This window comes from Lithobates pipiens, unplaced genomic scaffold, assembly GCF_037356315.1.
Source record: "Lithobates pipiens isolate NorthernLeopardFrog02 unplaced genomic scaffold, aLitPip1_a1.2 Scaffold_10, whole genome shotgun sequence".
NCBI lineage: Eukaryota > Metazoa > Chordata > Amphibia > Anura > Ranidae > Lithobates > Lithobates pipiens.
In genome coordinates this window covers 100,145,168-100,158,826 of record NW_027507686.1, presented here as the reverse complement: position 1 = coordinate 100,158,826, position 13,659 = coordinate 100,145,168, and the positions used below count along the sequence as shown (strand labels likewise).

General features: G+C 51.2%; 1 pseudogene; it reads left to right on the top strand.

The window, feature by feature from the left end:
- Window positions 1–3,154: 3,154 nt before the first annotated feature.
- Window positions 3,155–3,273, top strand: LOC143953218 (5S ribosomal RNA; annotated as a pseudogene).
- The last annotated feature ends 10,386 nt before the right edge of the window (window positions 3,274–13,659 follow it).

Genomic DNA, 13,659 nt, shown 5'->3' with positions numbered 1-13,659 from the left:
GTGGGTCTAAGGGGATATTAAAATCCCCGCCCAAAATGATGCAACCTGACACGAAACCCTGTAATTCCTGCATTAGTTTTTTGCAAAATTGTAAGTGGTTCCTATTGGGAAAGTAAGTGTTGGCCAGGGTAAGAGGCCTGCCCTTGTAGGAGCCTTTTAGGAAAATATAACGTCCCCCCGGGTCGGAGACCGTCTCGGATACTTCAAATGGAGTATCTTTAGCCAGAAGAATTGAAACCCCCTTTGTCTTGGATAAGGGATTAGTAGCATGGAAAGCTCTTTTAAAGAATCTATTAGTCAGTCTGTGCGTCTGGCGCGAGAGAAAATGCGTCTCCTGAAGGAAAACGCATTGTGGCCTACCTTTTTGCAGTTCTCTGAGGACCGTGGTTCTTTTTTCCGGAATGTTCAATCCCTGTATATTGTGGGAGACCACCAGGGGCGTGGAGCCCAACGTTGAGTATGCCATTCAAGAAATTCCTTAGGCCTATAACCCCAGGCTTGTGTTCAGACTGGTCTCGCCCTCTGTGGTCTGGAGATCTAGGAAATCAATAAAATAAAGGTAGAACTAAAAGAAAAAGAAAAGAAAAAAAAAACCCTCGGGTTATGGACAAAGTACGAAACTGTTGTACCCTTTAATAAAGCAAGTCAACGCGTGGGAGGTATTAGAATCTAGTAACAGATAGGAAAGAACAGTGGAGAAAGAAGGAGAGGGAGGAATGAATGAAGAGCTGAAAGGAATGAAAAAGAGGTAGGGAACAGCAGACAGAAGATAGCTGTCCCAGAGTGTAAGTGAACAGATATTTAACCTCTGTGAGCTGTACTCAGCCCACAGGATTACAAATTAGCCTCTCGCTGAATCCGGCAAAGCGCCCGATCCTGGAGGGCTTGGTAGGGTCGTGGGTCAGTCCAGAAAGCGTATCGCTTTTTCTGGAGTGCTGACCTGAATAAGCGACTAACCAGGACACTGTAAAAAAACAACAGAAAAATCAAAACAGAAGAAAATAAAGAACACAGTGTCTAAGAACAATCAATTAAACAGCACGCTGAAATGGGATAGAGAGTCAGCAATAATAAACCAATTATTTGTAAAAGAAAAAGCAAAAAAAAAAAGTCTGTCATCTTCGTTCTTCTTAACCTATAAAAGGAGAATACATTAAGGCCATCTAGGCAAGAGTCCGTGGGTCATCCTTCATCTGACATTGTCTCCTCTGGGGTATGAACTTACATTACAATACCGGGTAGGGTCACGGCCACCTCTTGTTGGACCATCACTGCCCTGATAGAAGCTGTACAAAGTAATTGCTCACTGAGCACGAGGATAGACCAGTCTGTGGGTATGCTGGGGGCAAACAGTGAAGGAGATGCACACTAAAAAAGCCAGATGCACAGAGTTAGCCGGGAAACAAAGTTCATGCAATCCTCGAGGGGGCTGATGAGTGTGAAGCGTGTCCAAGCTTTACCCGCCTAAGACAGAAAGTGCAGCAATCCTCCCCCAGACTCCTGTGCCATGCCAAATCCTTCAAATAACTGGCTCTGCAAGGTTGCGCTCTAGGTACATGGACACAATAACACTGCTTGGGTAGTGGAAATTTCTAATATCGTCTTATCGAGTCATTACCTACCCACTAGTTGCACCCCAACCACAAAACAAGAGAGTTAGTAGGTCACAGTATGAAAGGCGAGGTGTTCATTACCAGGGGTGGGCTAATGTGTGTCTTCCATAACATCAATCTCTAGCCCGCCCAAGACATACCCCTCGAAGCCATACGTTTTGCAGGGGTGACCCAAAGAATTCCCACGTAGAGCACACTGTGGGATAGAACAAATCAATCTAACCCTGGTCCCCCTCTCTAGCTCTAGAAGGGGCACGGCGGGAGTCAGGGGTTCCCATGGCTGAGTGATTCCCCGGGTTGTTCCTCATGCGCTTCGGGAGGTGTTTTTCCGGCGTTGAACAAGCTGAACCAGGGGGCTCCTGGGGCCCTACCGATGGCAAGAACTCCTGGTACCAGTCCGGTAGTGACAGTGGTTCTATGTGCAGGGCCTCGCAGAATTCCGGAAGGTCTTGCGGGGTACGCAGGGAAAGCTGCTTACCTCCGTGTGTGACTACCAAAGCGAATGGGAAGCGCCAGGTATAGCGAATCTCCCTCATCCTGAGGACATCTAATAGAGGGCGCAGGGCTCTCCTATTGCGCAGTGTGATTTGTGATAGGTCTTGGAAAAGCATGATGGCTGCTCCGTTAAAGACAATGCAGTCATTCCTCCTGGCTCTTCTCATTATATCCTCCTTAAGGGGGAAGCTCTGAAGACAGCAGATTATGTCCCTGGGGGGGGCAGAGTCCGGTCCCTTCGCTCTGAGTGCTCTGTGGGCCCGTACAAAATCTATGGCGGTGTCTTCCTGTCTATCCAAGAGGCTATTAAAAAGTCTTCGTAGAGCAGGGACTATTTGATCCGGTTCCACCGACTCTGGGATCCCCCGTACCCTAATGTTATTCCTCCTCCCCCTATTGTCCAGGTCCTCTAAATGACGGTTCATTTCTATGAAATGTGAAGAGTGGGCCACCGCCACTGATTCCAGTGCACGGATGTCTTTGTCTCTCCGTTTCCCTGCCGCCTCTGCTGCTGTGATATTCTCTGTGAGAACCAGCAGGTTGGTTTTTAAGTCCGTAATGGCCGCTGAAAATGTGGACTTAATGTCTGCAGCAAAGCCCGACATGTGGTCGTATGTGAGGGGTTTGGAGGAGTGAAAACGACTCCTACCTGTGTCCTCCGGAGCGGACTGAGAGTCCTCGCTAAAATCTTCCTCCTCGCCATGCGCCCGCGCCATCTTGTCTGGGCCGCCGCTCCTCAGCATGGATTGAGATTTGAAGATTTCGGTGATATTCCTGGCTGCTCCGCCACTTGGGTTCCGCCGGGCACTCGAGTGAGGGGTGAGCTGTGTTTTCTTGCCCATCTCGAGCTGCTGGTGTGGGACAGACTGTGCTTTTTGCCGACTCTCTCCCCGGAGCTCAGCTAGTGCGCCGCCATCCTCGCTGCTGGCCAAGCCACGCCCCCAGTCTTCTTTTTATGTTGTTGTCGTTGACCTATTTTTTTCCGCTTGTTCCCAAGGTGACCATCTTGGCGTTTGTCAAGAGAGTTGAGAGTGCTTGAAGATATTGTCTACGGCCACATCACCCTGAATCTGTTCCATCTCGTCTGATCTTGGAGGCTAAGCAGGTTCGGGCCTGGTTAATGCCTGGATGGGAGACCGCCTGGGAATACCAGGTGTCGTAGGCTTCTTTTTTTTTTCAAATATAATTTTTTCTCCAAACGGGAAGATGGTCCCCCGAGTACATAATGCAACAGAGAAATACAGAGCAAAAAGCAGCTGAACAATACTTGATACTGGTATATTTGCAACTGTGAGTCTGCCTTCCATCAATCATAATGATTCGAGGCACGGATGAAGTACTGTACTAAGATCCAGGGTCACACAAACCCCAGGTCCCTCCGGCATAATCCATCCAGAGGGGGGTGTGGGGCCGTCATTCCCAATTTTCCACTTTTTCCAAAAGAGAGAGGGTGTGGAGGGGGTGAGAGATAGGGGAGGAAGGCAGAAAAGAGAAGGGGTGAAAGATCAGGAAAGGAGAAGAGGGGACGAGACACGATGGCAGCCACTGCCCAAGGGGCCAGTCAAAGAAAGCTCAGAGCACTAAGGCGATAGCAGGCTACATCCTTCCAGCGAGAATATAAAGGTATTCCAGATGTCCCAGGTTTGTTTAAAAAATTCTTGTTTACCTTGTGATGTGAGTCCTCCATTTTTATTTTTTTTATTTTTTTTCAAATAACAATTTATTTGGTTTTCGTGGTCGCATAACAAAAGTAATAGCACAGGCATACAGCAGTGGTAACATGGCTTCCAAAACACAGGAGGCCCATTGTAAATAGACAGTGCAGAAGAATACAGTACCGGGAAATGCAGCGGGATCAGACCAACCGACCCAGGGTGCACAGCAGGACGGAAGACACCAAAAGTCAGTTATCCGTGCTGGAAACCAAAAGGCCACCCAGGGCCTGCTGCCTAGCTTATATGCCAAACTTAAAACAAAACAAGGACCATCAGTAGTATGAGCGAGAAGAGTGGAAAAGAGAAGAGGAGAGAGAAGGAAAGAAAGAGGGAAAGACATAGAAAAGGGAATAGAGTGCCAACGGTCCACATCACCATGTCCACACCGGTTCACCATCAGTCCTCCAGCAGCCGCCATCTCCCCCAGACCAGGTCATGCTCCTCAAGCCTGTCCCTCACCCTGGCAGTCATTTTCTCCATGAGCTCAACATCCTTGATCCTGGAGTAAAGGGCCTCCCTAGACGGGGGCAATGGATTTTTCCAGTTAAGGGCTATCAGGCAGCGGGCCGCTGTCAGGATGTGCCTAAGGAGCTTCCGGCCCGGCCTAGTCAGAGCGGGTTGGGACCGGCCCATCAAGAAAAATTTGGGGGAGTGGGGCACAGGAACGTCGAATAGACGCTGGAGCAGCCTACGAGTCGTAAGCCAGTATGGGGCAATCAGGGGACAGGCCCAGTAGATATGGAACAGGGAGCCCCGCTCCCTCAGACATCGCCAGCAGCGATCCGAGGTAGAGGGGTATATCCTGTGGAGAATATCCGGGGTCTGGTACCAGAAGAAAAGAATTTTGTAGAAATTCTCTTTGTACAATGTACACAGAGAAGATTTGGCTGCCATGCGCCACACCCCCTGCCAGGTCTCAAGGGGGAGCTCCTCACCCAATTCCCCCTCCCAGCGTTTCATGTAGGAGTGCTTCCCCTTCGTTTGAAAGTGGTATGCGTTGAGGACGCGATAAATGTCTGAAATCAACCCTCTGCGATTCCATCCTGCCAGGATTATCAGTTCAAAGGGAGAGGGCGGGGAGAACCGTAGGTGAGGGGCCCTAGATTGTGCAAAGTGCCTAATTTGTAGGTAGCTGTAGAACGTCTGATGGGGGAGGTCATGCTTAGCCTGGAGCTCCGAGAAGGACAACAGCCGTCGTGTTCTGGGGTCCACCAGGTGCCCCAAGTGGAACAGGTCACGCGAGGCCCAAGGCCAGGACATCTGGTGGGTCAAGCTGGTCGGTAGAGTCGGGTTGTAGAGGAAGGAGGTCAGTAGGGAGAACTCAGAGTGGAGACTGTGGTCGCGGGAGAGCTTCCGCCAGAGGAGACGAAGCTGGGCCATCAGCCCCAGTAGTCGACCCGAATCTATATCGAACTTCGCTCCCCATAAGAAACTGTTTGGGTGTACAGGAGCCAGCCAGATCTTTTCAATCTCTGACCATCTATTATAAGACTTCTGCGGAAACCAGGAGGCTATGGCCCGCAGCTGACCAGCCTGGTAGTAGCGGACTAAGTCGGGGAACGCCAAACCGCCGTCAGAGCGCAAGGCCGTCAGGACAGAGCTCGGGACCCGGTGTTTTCTGTAGTTCCATACGAATTTCAACAGATCCTTCTGGAGCCCGCGTAACTGTGCATACGGGACCGGGATTGGCAGTGCCTGGAACAGATACAGGAGCTTGGGGAGGATCACCATTTTAATAGACGTGATCCGTCCTATGAGTGATATGTGGTGGGCCTTCCATTTACGTAGTAATTCCCTAATCGCCCGAAAGAGGGGGGGGAAATTAGCCTGATATAGGGAGTGGAATGATGGCGTAAGGAGGACCCCCAAATATTTAAGGGAAGAGCTTTCCCATTTGTATGGGAAAGCGGCGCGTAGGCGGGTCGTCTCAGTCGCCCCCATGTTTAGTGGGAGGGCCACCGATTTGGACGGGTTAATTTTGTAGCCGGAAAGTTCCCCATATCGGTCTAGCTTGGAGTGGAGGTTGGGGAGTGAGATCCCGGGCTGAGCCAAGGTGAGGATAACGTCATCTGCGAAGAGCGAAATCTTGAATTCCTTGCCCCTGACCGGGATCGCCCGAATATCGGGGTTGCTTCGAACGGCAGCCGCCAGAGGCTCCACACATAGAGCAAAAAGGAGAGGAGAGAGCGGACAGCCCTGGCGGGTGCCATTAGTGATAGAGAAAGTTGAGGACGTGGCGAAGGGGGTTTTAACCTGCGAGGAGGGGGTGGTGTAGAGGTGCCGCACCGCTCGCAGATATGGGCCCCGGAAGCCCATGCGGTGTAACGTGGCCTCCATAAAGGGCCAGCTGAGGCGGTCAAACGCCTTCTCGGCGTCTAAACTGAGAACCAAAGATCCTAGGTTATCCCTATTCGCCACGTCAATAAGATCAATGATCTTTCTAGTGTTATCCCCTGCCTGTCTCAAGGGGACAAATCCCACTTGATCCTTGTGTATTAGGGAAGGGAGGATTGTGTTAAGGCGATTCGCTAGCAGCTTCGTAAAAAATTTTAGGTTATAGGTCGGTAACTAGCGCAAACAGTCGGGTCTTTGTCTGGCTTGGGAATAAGGGAAATAAACGAGCCTAGCATGTCGGTCGGGACCGGGGTCTGTTGGAGAAAGGAGTTAAAAAGCTTGGTCATGTGCGGGCTTAAGAGGGGTATAAACGCCTTGTAGTATTCGTAGGGGAGCCCGTCTGGTCCCGAGGACTTGTGGGCAGGGAGGGTCCTCACAGTCTCCAAGAGCTCCTCTTCAGTGACAGAGGCGTTCAGTTCTCGGAGGTCCGCGTCTTGCAGTCGGGGTAGAACTATATTGTCCAAGTACTGGGTAATGCGGGCGGACTGGTCCGAGGTTGGGGGATTGTGGGGGATGTCCGGTCTGTTGTACAAGTCAGTATAATAGTCCGCGAACGCATCCACCATCGCTTGGGGGTGGGTCAAAAGGTCCCCCCCTTATTTTTAATTTGGGCGGGGGCAGAGGTCGCCGTACGGTCCGCCAGTTTCCGGGCCAATAGTGACTGTGCTTTGTTCCCTTTGTCATAGTACAGTTGTCGTAAGCGGACTAGAGCTTTCTCAACCGATCCCAACGCCAGGTCCCGAAGTGTCTGCCTAGTCTGGACGATTCGCTTAAGGGTGGGGACGGAGGGGGAGACCAAGAGACGGGCCTCAAGGGTCTTAAGTCGTTTTTCAGCCAGTAACCTGGCGGTCCGTGCGTCCCGCTTTAAGGCTGAAGACAGAGCTATACAGCGCCCCCGGATGACAGCCTTGTGGGCGGCCCAGAGGGTAGTGAGGGAGACGTCTGGAGTGTCGTTCTCAACAAAATAGTGCCGGAGCGAAGACTCCAGCTCCGCCTTTGCCGGAGCATGCTGCAGGAGATAGTTATTCAGCCTCCAGGTGCAGGGCTTATAAAGGGGGGAGTCCAGTGCTAGAGTTAGAGTTATGGGGGCGTGATCTGACCAGGAGATGGGGAGTATATTTGCAGATTGGACCGCCCACAGTGTCGCGTTGTTAACAAAAAAGTGATCGATGCGCGAGTGTGTGCCGTGGGGAGCGGAGAAGAAGGTGTACTGGCGGTCTTGCGGGTGCAGAGCTCGCCAGGCGTCAAAAAGACCCCGCCTTCTGGTAATTTGGCGGAAGAGCCTGGAGTCTCTCAAGGTCCTAGCCTGAGGCATCCGGAGGCCCACTGCTAGGCGATCTCGGAGTGTGGACTGAGTAAGGTTAAAATCTCCCCCTATCACCAGGAGCCCGGGGGGCGTCTTAAACAAACGGGAAAACACCTTAGACAAGAATTTATGTTGATGGACATTGGGGGCATAGAGGACGCATAAGGTCAGTGCCTGCGTACGCCACAGACCACGGAGTATAATGTAGTGGCCCCGTGGATCTAGGTGCACGGAGGTACAAGTAAAGGGGACTCCCCGCCGGAAAAGAATGGCCACTCCCGCTCTCTTCCGTGGGTTGAAGGCCTGATAAACCTGAGGGAAATGCCTGGAGGCAAACGCAAAGGAGTCTCCCCGGTTGAAATGTGTCTCCTGAACCATTACTATATCCGCCCCCGCCTGTCGGAACTCCCTAAGTGCCAGGTGCCGCTTTTTGTTGGAGTTTAGGCCATGAACGTTAAGGGACAGGATCCTAGCCATGGTCAAGTAGGGGTGGAGCATAGGGCATACTTAGCTCGGTCCATTGGAGGCCCAGGTGCCTCGGGAGGAGCAGCGACCACTGGAGGAGATACGGCAACCGGGAGAACCACTGGCATGGCACTTCTGAGGAGGCAAGAAGAGGAAAAAGCCTAGAAAGAGAGGAAAAAAGAGAAACAAAAACACAGTACAAGATAAAAGAAAACATTATCAAGTAACAGGTCCGGAGGTCCTATAGGGACACCGGATCTGTACGGTTCCTTATCGACTCCCCAACCCAAAAAGAAAAAAAAAAAAATCGGGTTAGGGAGGCACCAACAGTCCACTCCACCAAAGGAACCAACAAGTGCAAAACCACAGGGGGGGCAGTAACCCGGGAGTCGATCCGGTTCGAGACTCAACCTAGGCCAGCCCGAGGAAGAAAAACTGGTAAAATATGTAGCTCCGGCAATCGGGGGGAAAAAAAGTAACAAAACCCCAAAAATAGGGGAAAAGAAAAAACTGTAGAGGGGAGACGTCCGTTGGACAGGGCCAGTGCTTCAGTCACGCTTGGGTGACCCGCGGTGGGGATCCGGGCCTCTGCGCCATTTGGCTGAAGGGACTTTCTGCCAGAGCACCGGCATCGGAGGGGGAGAGGCGACCAGATCCCAATCAGGCAGCTGAGGGACAGGAATGTCAAGAGTGTCACAAAAGGGGACAAGATCTTCCGGGTAGCGGAGAGTTGCCGACTTTCCTTGATGTCTCGCGGTCAGGCTGAAGGGGAAGCCCCATCTGTAGAGAACGTGCTTATCTTGCAGGGCTCGGAGAAGAGGCTGCAACAGCCTCCGTTTCTGAAGCGTGATCCAGGAAAGGTCCGGGTAAAGCTGAATCGGTGAGTTATCGAAGGCCAGATTTCGGATGACGCGGGACTTGCGCATAATGTCTTCCTTAAGCGGGAAGGAGTGAATTCTGCAAATAACGTCCCTGGGTTTGGAGGCCGGGCCTTTGGGTCTCAGGGCCCGATGGGCTCTATCCATTTCAATGTGCTTGTCCGGATCTTCCCCCAACATCTCGTTGAATAGCGTTTGCAGTGAAGACTGAAGGTCCTCGGCGCCCTCCGACTCAGGCAGACCGCGAATGCGGATGTTGTTTCTGCGACCTCTATTGTCGAGGTCTTCCACGTGGCGTTGCATATCCCGTAGCAAGAGGCGGTGGTCAGAGGTCTCCACCTGAGCACGATGGACCGCCAGCTTGGTCTCCTCGACCTCCTCTTCCACCATCTCCACACGGTCAGATAGATGTTTGAGGCCAGTGTGCAGGGACTGGATCTCAGCGCGGCAAGTGGCCTGTACCTCCGTGATAAGCTGTTTAAAGTCCTCTTTCGTCTGCATAGATTGCAGGTACATCTGCCAGTCAGGGCGAACGGCCTCATGGCATCGGGTAGGGGAGGGGGGCCACGATGGCAAAGGTCCCCTGGGGTCAGCCCAGGAGGTAGCATGGGGGGGGCAGGGTGAGGGGTCCAGTTGGGCAGTTCCTCGGAGGCGGCCAGGGGCCCGGGCCACCTGGGCATAGGAGGGGATGGCATCTGAGCGGTCCCTGACTTCACTAGAGTCCCGAGAACGGGGGGGCCTCTGCGCCTTAGGGGAGGCAGGCTGCGGCCATGCCACCGGAGCCCCCCCACAGCCGCCAGGGGCGTTCCAGCATCCCCACTAGGGAGACAGTCCGAGCGCTCCCGAGAGTCCTCCATAACGCCCAAGGATGTGGGGGACAAGGAAGAGCTGAGGGCCTTGCTCGGGAGAGGAGCTGAGCGGAGAAGGCGGGGGAAGGCCTCTGAGCACTGGGTATGCAGCAGGGAAGATGGTGGATCCATGGCCTGCTCCCCCCAGAGCACAGAGGGGGGGAGGGAGATGGGGAACCCTGGGTGGCCTCTCCAGAAGGTTGCCTGCCCTGCAAAAGGTCCTGGGAGAAGGCAGACAGGGACAGGGGCTGTGCAGTTGCAGGCAGGGGGGAGGGCTGGCATACCTGAGAGGACGCTGGGCGCCCGATCCGCGCCATCTTGCCGTTGCGGCCTAGCGCAAGGAGAGGATCCCTGGCCGGCCCATCCGGGGCCTCCTGGCAGTCCAAAGCAGGGTCCGGGGGGTGGTAGAAGGCATCCCGCTCCCCCGCAATCTCCGGGGGGAGCAGGGGCTGATATGCGACATCCGTCCGGAGGTCAGAGGGCGCCGAAGGAGGCCGTCTGTGAGGCTCCGCGCCGTCCGGCGCCATCTTGCTTCCTCCGCCCGGCAAGGCCTCGGGCGGCTGGAAGTAGCTTTTGAAGGCCGCGGCGGGTCCCGGCGGAGGCTGAGGCGTTCCCCGGAGTGAGGAGGAACGAGTGGCCCGTGATCTCCCCATGAGGTGCAGGTGGGGTCCCCGATTAAAGGCCTTGTAGCGGCGGGCTGGAGGAGAGCACTCACACTGTGCGTCCTTCCAGGTCGGCTGCCGGACACGCCCCCTATTTTTTTTTTTTTTAAACTTCTTTTTTTTTATTATTAGTAATTGGTACAGACAGGTATGATATAACAGACATTGTACATCAGGGTGTAATACAAACAGGACATCATGTATAGTATCAAGTCTTACGTTTTTAGCTTCCCTGTGCTTCATTTATTCAGTAAGTGTGTACTTTTTCTCCCCCCCCCTAAACCCCAACAACAATAAACAAACATACAAACAAACTGTTGCACGCATATGTAAGATAGTCAGGTGGCAAAAAGTTCGAAGCACAAACCCATTCCTCAGAGGTCAAGAGAGTCTCATGGTAGTATTCTCATATAATGTTAGGTTCACAATTCAGCAGTTCCACATGTTTCTACCTTTTCCACCCAATCTCCCCATATTTTAAGAAACTTTCCTGCCCTTCCCCTTGCCTCATATGTTATTTTGTATATCGGTATGTCCTGATTAATCAAGGCTTTCCATCTGTTTAAGGAGATCATTGCGGTTTGTGTCCATTGTAAGAGTACGGTCTTCCTAGCATAATATAGCAGAAAGCGCAAAAATTGCTTACGGTAACTACTAAGATCTACCTCCTCAAATACCGAGAGGAGACACCATTTAGGACTACATATATTGGGCAGGTCAAAAGTGACCGCAGCAAAGTGGGTCATCTGAGACCAAAATGGTCTTATCTTCTCACAGTCCCATAGCATATGTAACAAGTTTCCCTCCCCTCTACCACACTTATGACACACTGGGGTAGGTATTTTCCGCATACGAAAAAGACGTAGAGGAGTGTAGTATATCCTGTGAAAAATACGTATCTGTATCATTCTATCTCTGGCGGAGATAGCAGTGCTAAAATACGTATCCAGGAGTTCCTCCCAGTTACCCTCTGAAAGCTCAGGTATATCCCTCGTCCATTGTTGTTTCAGGATTTGTAATCTAGTAGCTCTAGGTTCATTCAGTACCTTGTAATAAGTGGAAACAAGTTTAACATGCTCTGGTCGTGCTAGCGCTCCCTCTAATGTAGAATTCTGAAAGAAAACATCCCTGAGTCCAAACTGAGAATCAGATGCGTGTTTCAGTTGTAAATATCTAAATCTCCAGGACTCAGGTATATCCAGCTCCTGTCGCAACGTTGGGAATGTTTTAAAGCCCCCCTCCTCGTACAGTTGGTGAACGTATTTTAAGCCTCTTTCAGCCCATCTGCCTGCAGCAGGTAAATCTCGAAAGTGTGGGAATGAAGGGTTGTTCCATATGGGCTGATTGGGTGATATCGTAGGGTGGGCTTCAGGCACCAGTGTCTGACATACTTTAAAGATTTTGAGAGAGACCTTGATCATGTCTGTACCACTCCTCCCAGCAACTCCCCCCCTAAATACAACGTTCGATAGTGCCTCATAGGAGGAAAGCAATGCTGCCGCAGTCGCAGCATTATTCAATTGTGGGAACAGCCACCAATGTACATATACCAATTGTGAGGCATAGTAGTACAGTCTCAGGTTTGGTAGTGCCAGCCCCCCCTTATTTATGGGTAATTGCAGAGTAGTCATTGCTATCCGTGGGTTTTTAGGAGACCACAGAAATGTGGATACTAAAGAGTCAATCTCTTGAAAAATCGCCTTGGGCACATATACCGGGCAGTTTGCTAAGATGTATAATAGTTTGGGAAAAAACACCATTTTAAATAAATTGGCCCTCCCCATCAACGTAAGGGGTAAGTTAACCCAGTTATTAAGTTTAACCTTAAGGGAAGCTATACAAGGGAGAAGATTATCTGGGATGTACTTTGAGATTGGTAGCCGAACCACCACCCCTAAGTATTTAAACTTTGTGGCAATCTGCAGAGGACAGTTTTGTGGTAATTGATCAGGGGAATCTGAGTCTATTGGGAATATAATGGATTTGATCCAATTAATCTTCAGCCCTGAATATGCGCCAAAAGCAGTGATCAACTGCAGCAACCTGGGAATCGTACATTTAGGATTCGACAAATAAAGCAGCACGGCATATAGTGATATACGCTCTTCCAACAGCCCTATCCACATGCCCTGTAGCTCCGCGGAACCCCTTAACAACCTTGCCAGAGGCTGCACTGCCAACGCATATAGAAGGGGTGACAGAGGACAACCCTGCCGGGTGCCTCTATGAATTCTAAAGGGTTTAGAAATTACACCATTAAGCCGAAGGCGTGCTATGGGTTGGTCATACAATATTCTAATCCAGGTAATAACATTGTGTCCGAAGCCAAATTTTTCCGTAACATATAGGAGATAAGGCCATTCCACTGAATCAAACGCCTTATGGGCATCCAGAGACACAATTGCTCTAGGGACTGTTATGCTGCGTACACACGAGCGGACTTTTCAACATCCAAAGTCCGGCGGACTGATTCCGTCAGACTATTCGATCGTGTGTGGGCTGCAACGGACTTTTGATTCGCCAAAGTCTGACGGACTTTAGAATATGGAACATGCTTCAAATTTTTCCGACGGAACTCCGCCGGACCCGGTCCCTTCAAAAAATTTGCTCGTGTGTATGCTATTCCGACGGACTAAAACCGACACTAGGGCAGCTATTGGCTACTGGCTATGAACTTCCTTATTCGAGTCCAGTCGTACGTCATCACGTTCGAATCCGTCGGAGTTTAGTGTGATTGTGTGTGGCCAAGTCCGCTCATTCGAAAAGTCCGTCAGAACTCTGTCGGAACTCCGGCAGAACTCCTTCGGAAGTCTGTCGGACATAAGTCCTCTCGTGTGTACGGGGCTTTAGTGGATTGGGGGTCTGTAGATTGGTATATAATCTGCGAACGTTACTATAGGTAGATCTTCCGGAGATAAAGCCGGTCTGATCCGGGTTAATTAGGGTGCTAATTATAGAATTTAATCGAGTGGCTAGAATTTTAGATAAAATTTTCAGGTCCGTATTAATTAACGAAATTGGTCTGTATGATTCACAGTAATGCGGGTCTTTGTTGGGTTTGGGAATTAATACAATAAGTGCTTCTTTCATGGATGGGGGTAGGCAGCGCTGTGCAAAAATGGTTGAAAAAAGTTTACACAGTCTGGGCACTAGGATATCCTGATATTCTAGATACCATTCAATGGGGAATCCATCTGGACCCGGGGTCTTGTGTTTAGCAAAGTTTTTAATGGTGAGCGTTATCTCCTCAGCAGAAATGGGCGATTCCAGGGACATCTTCTGT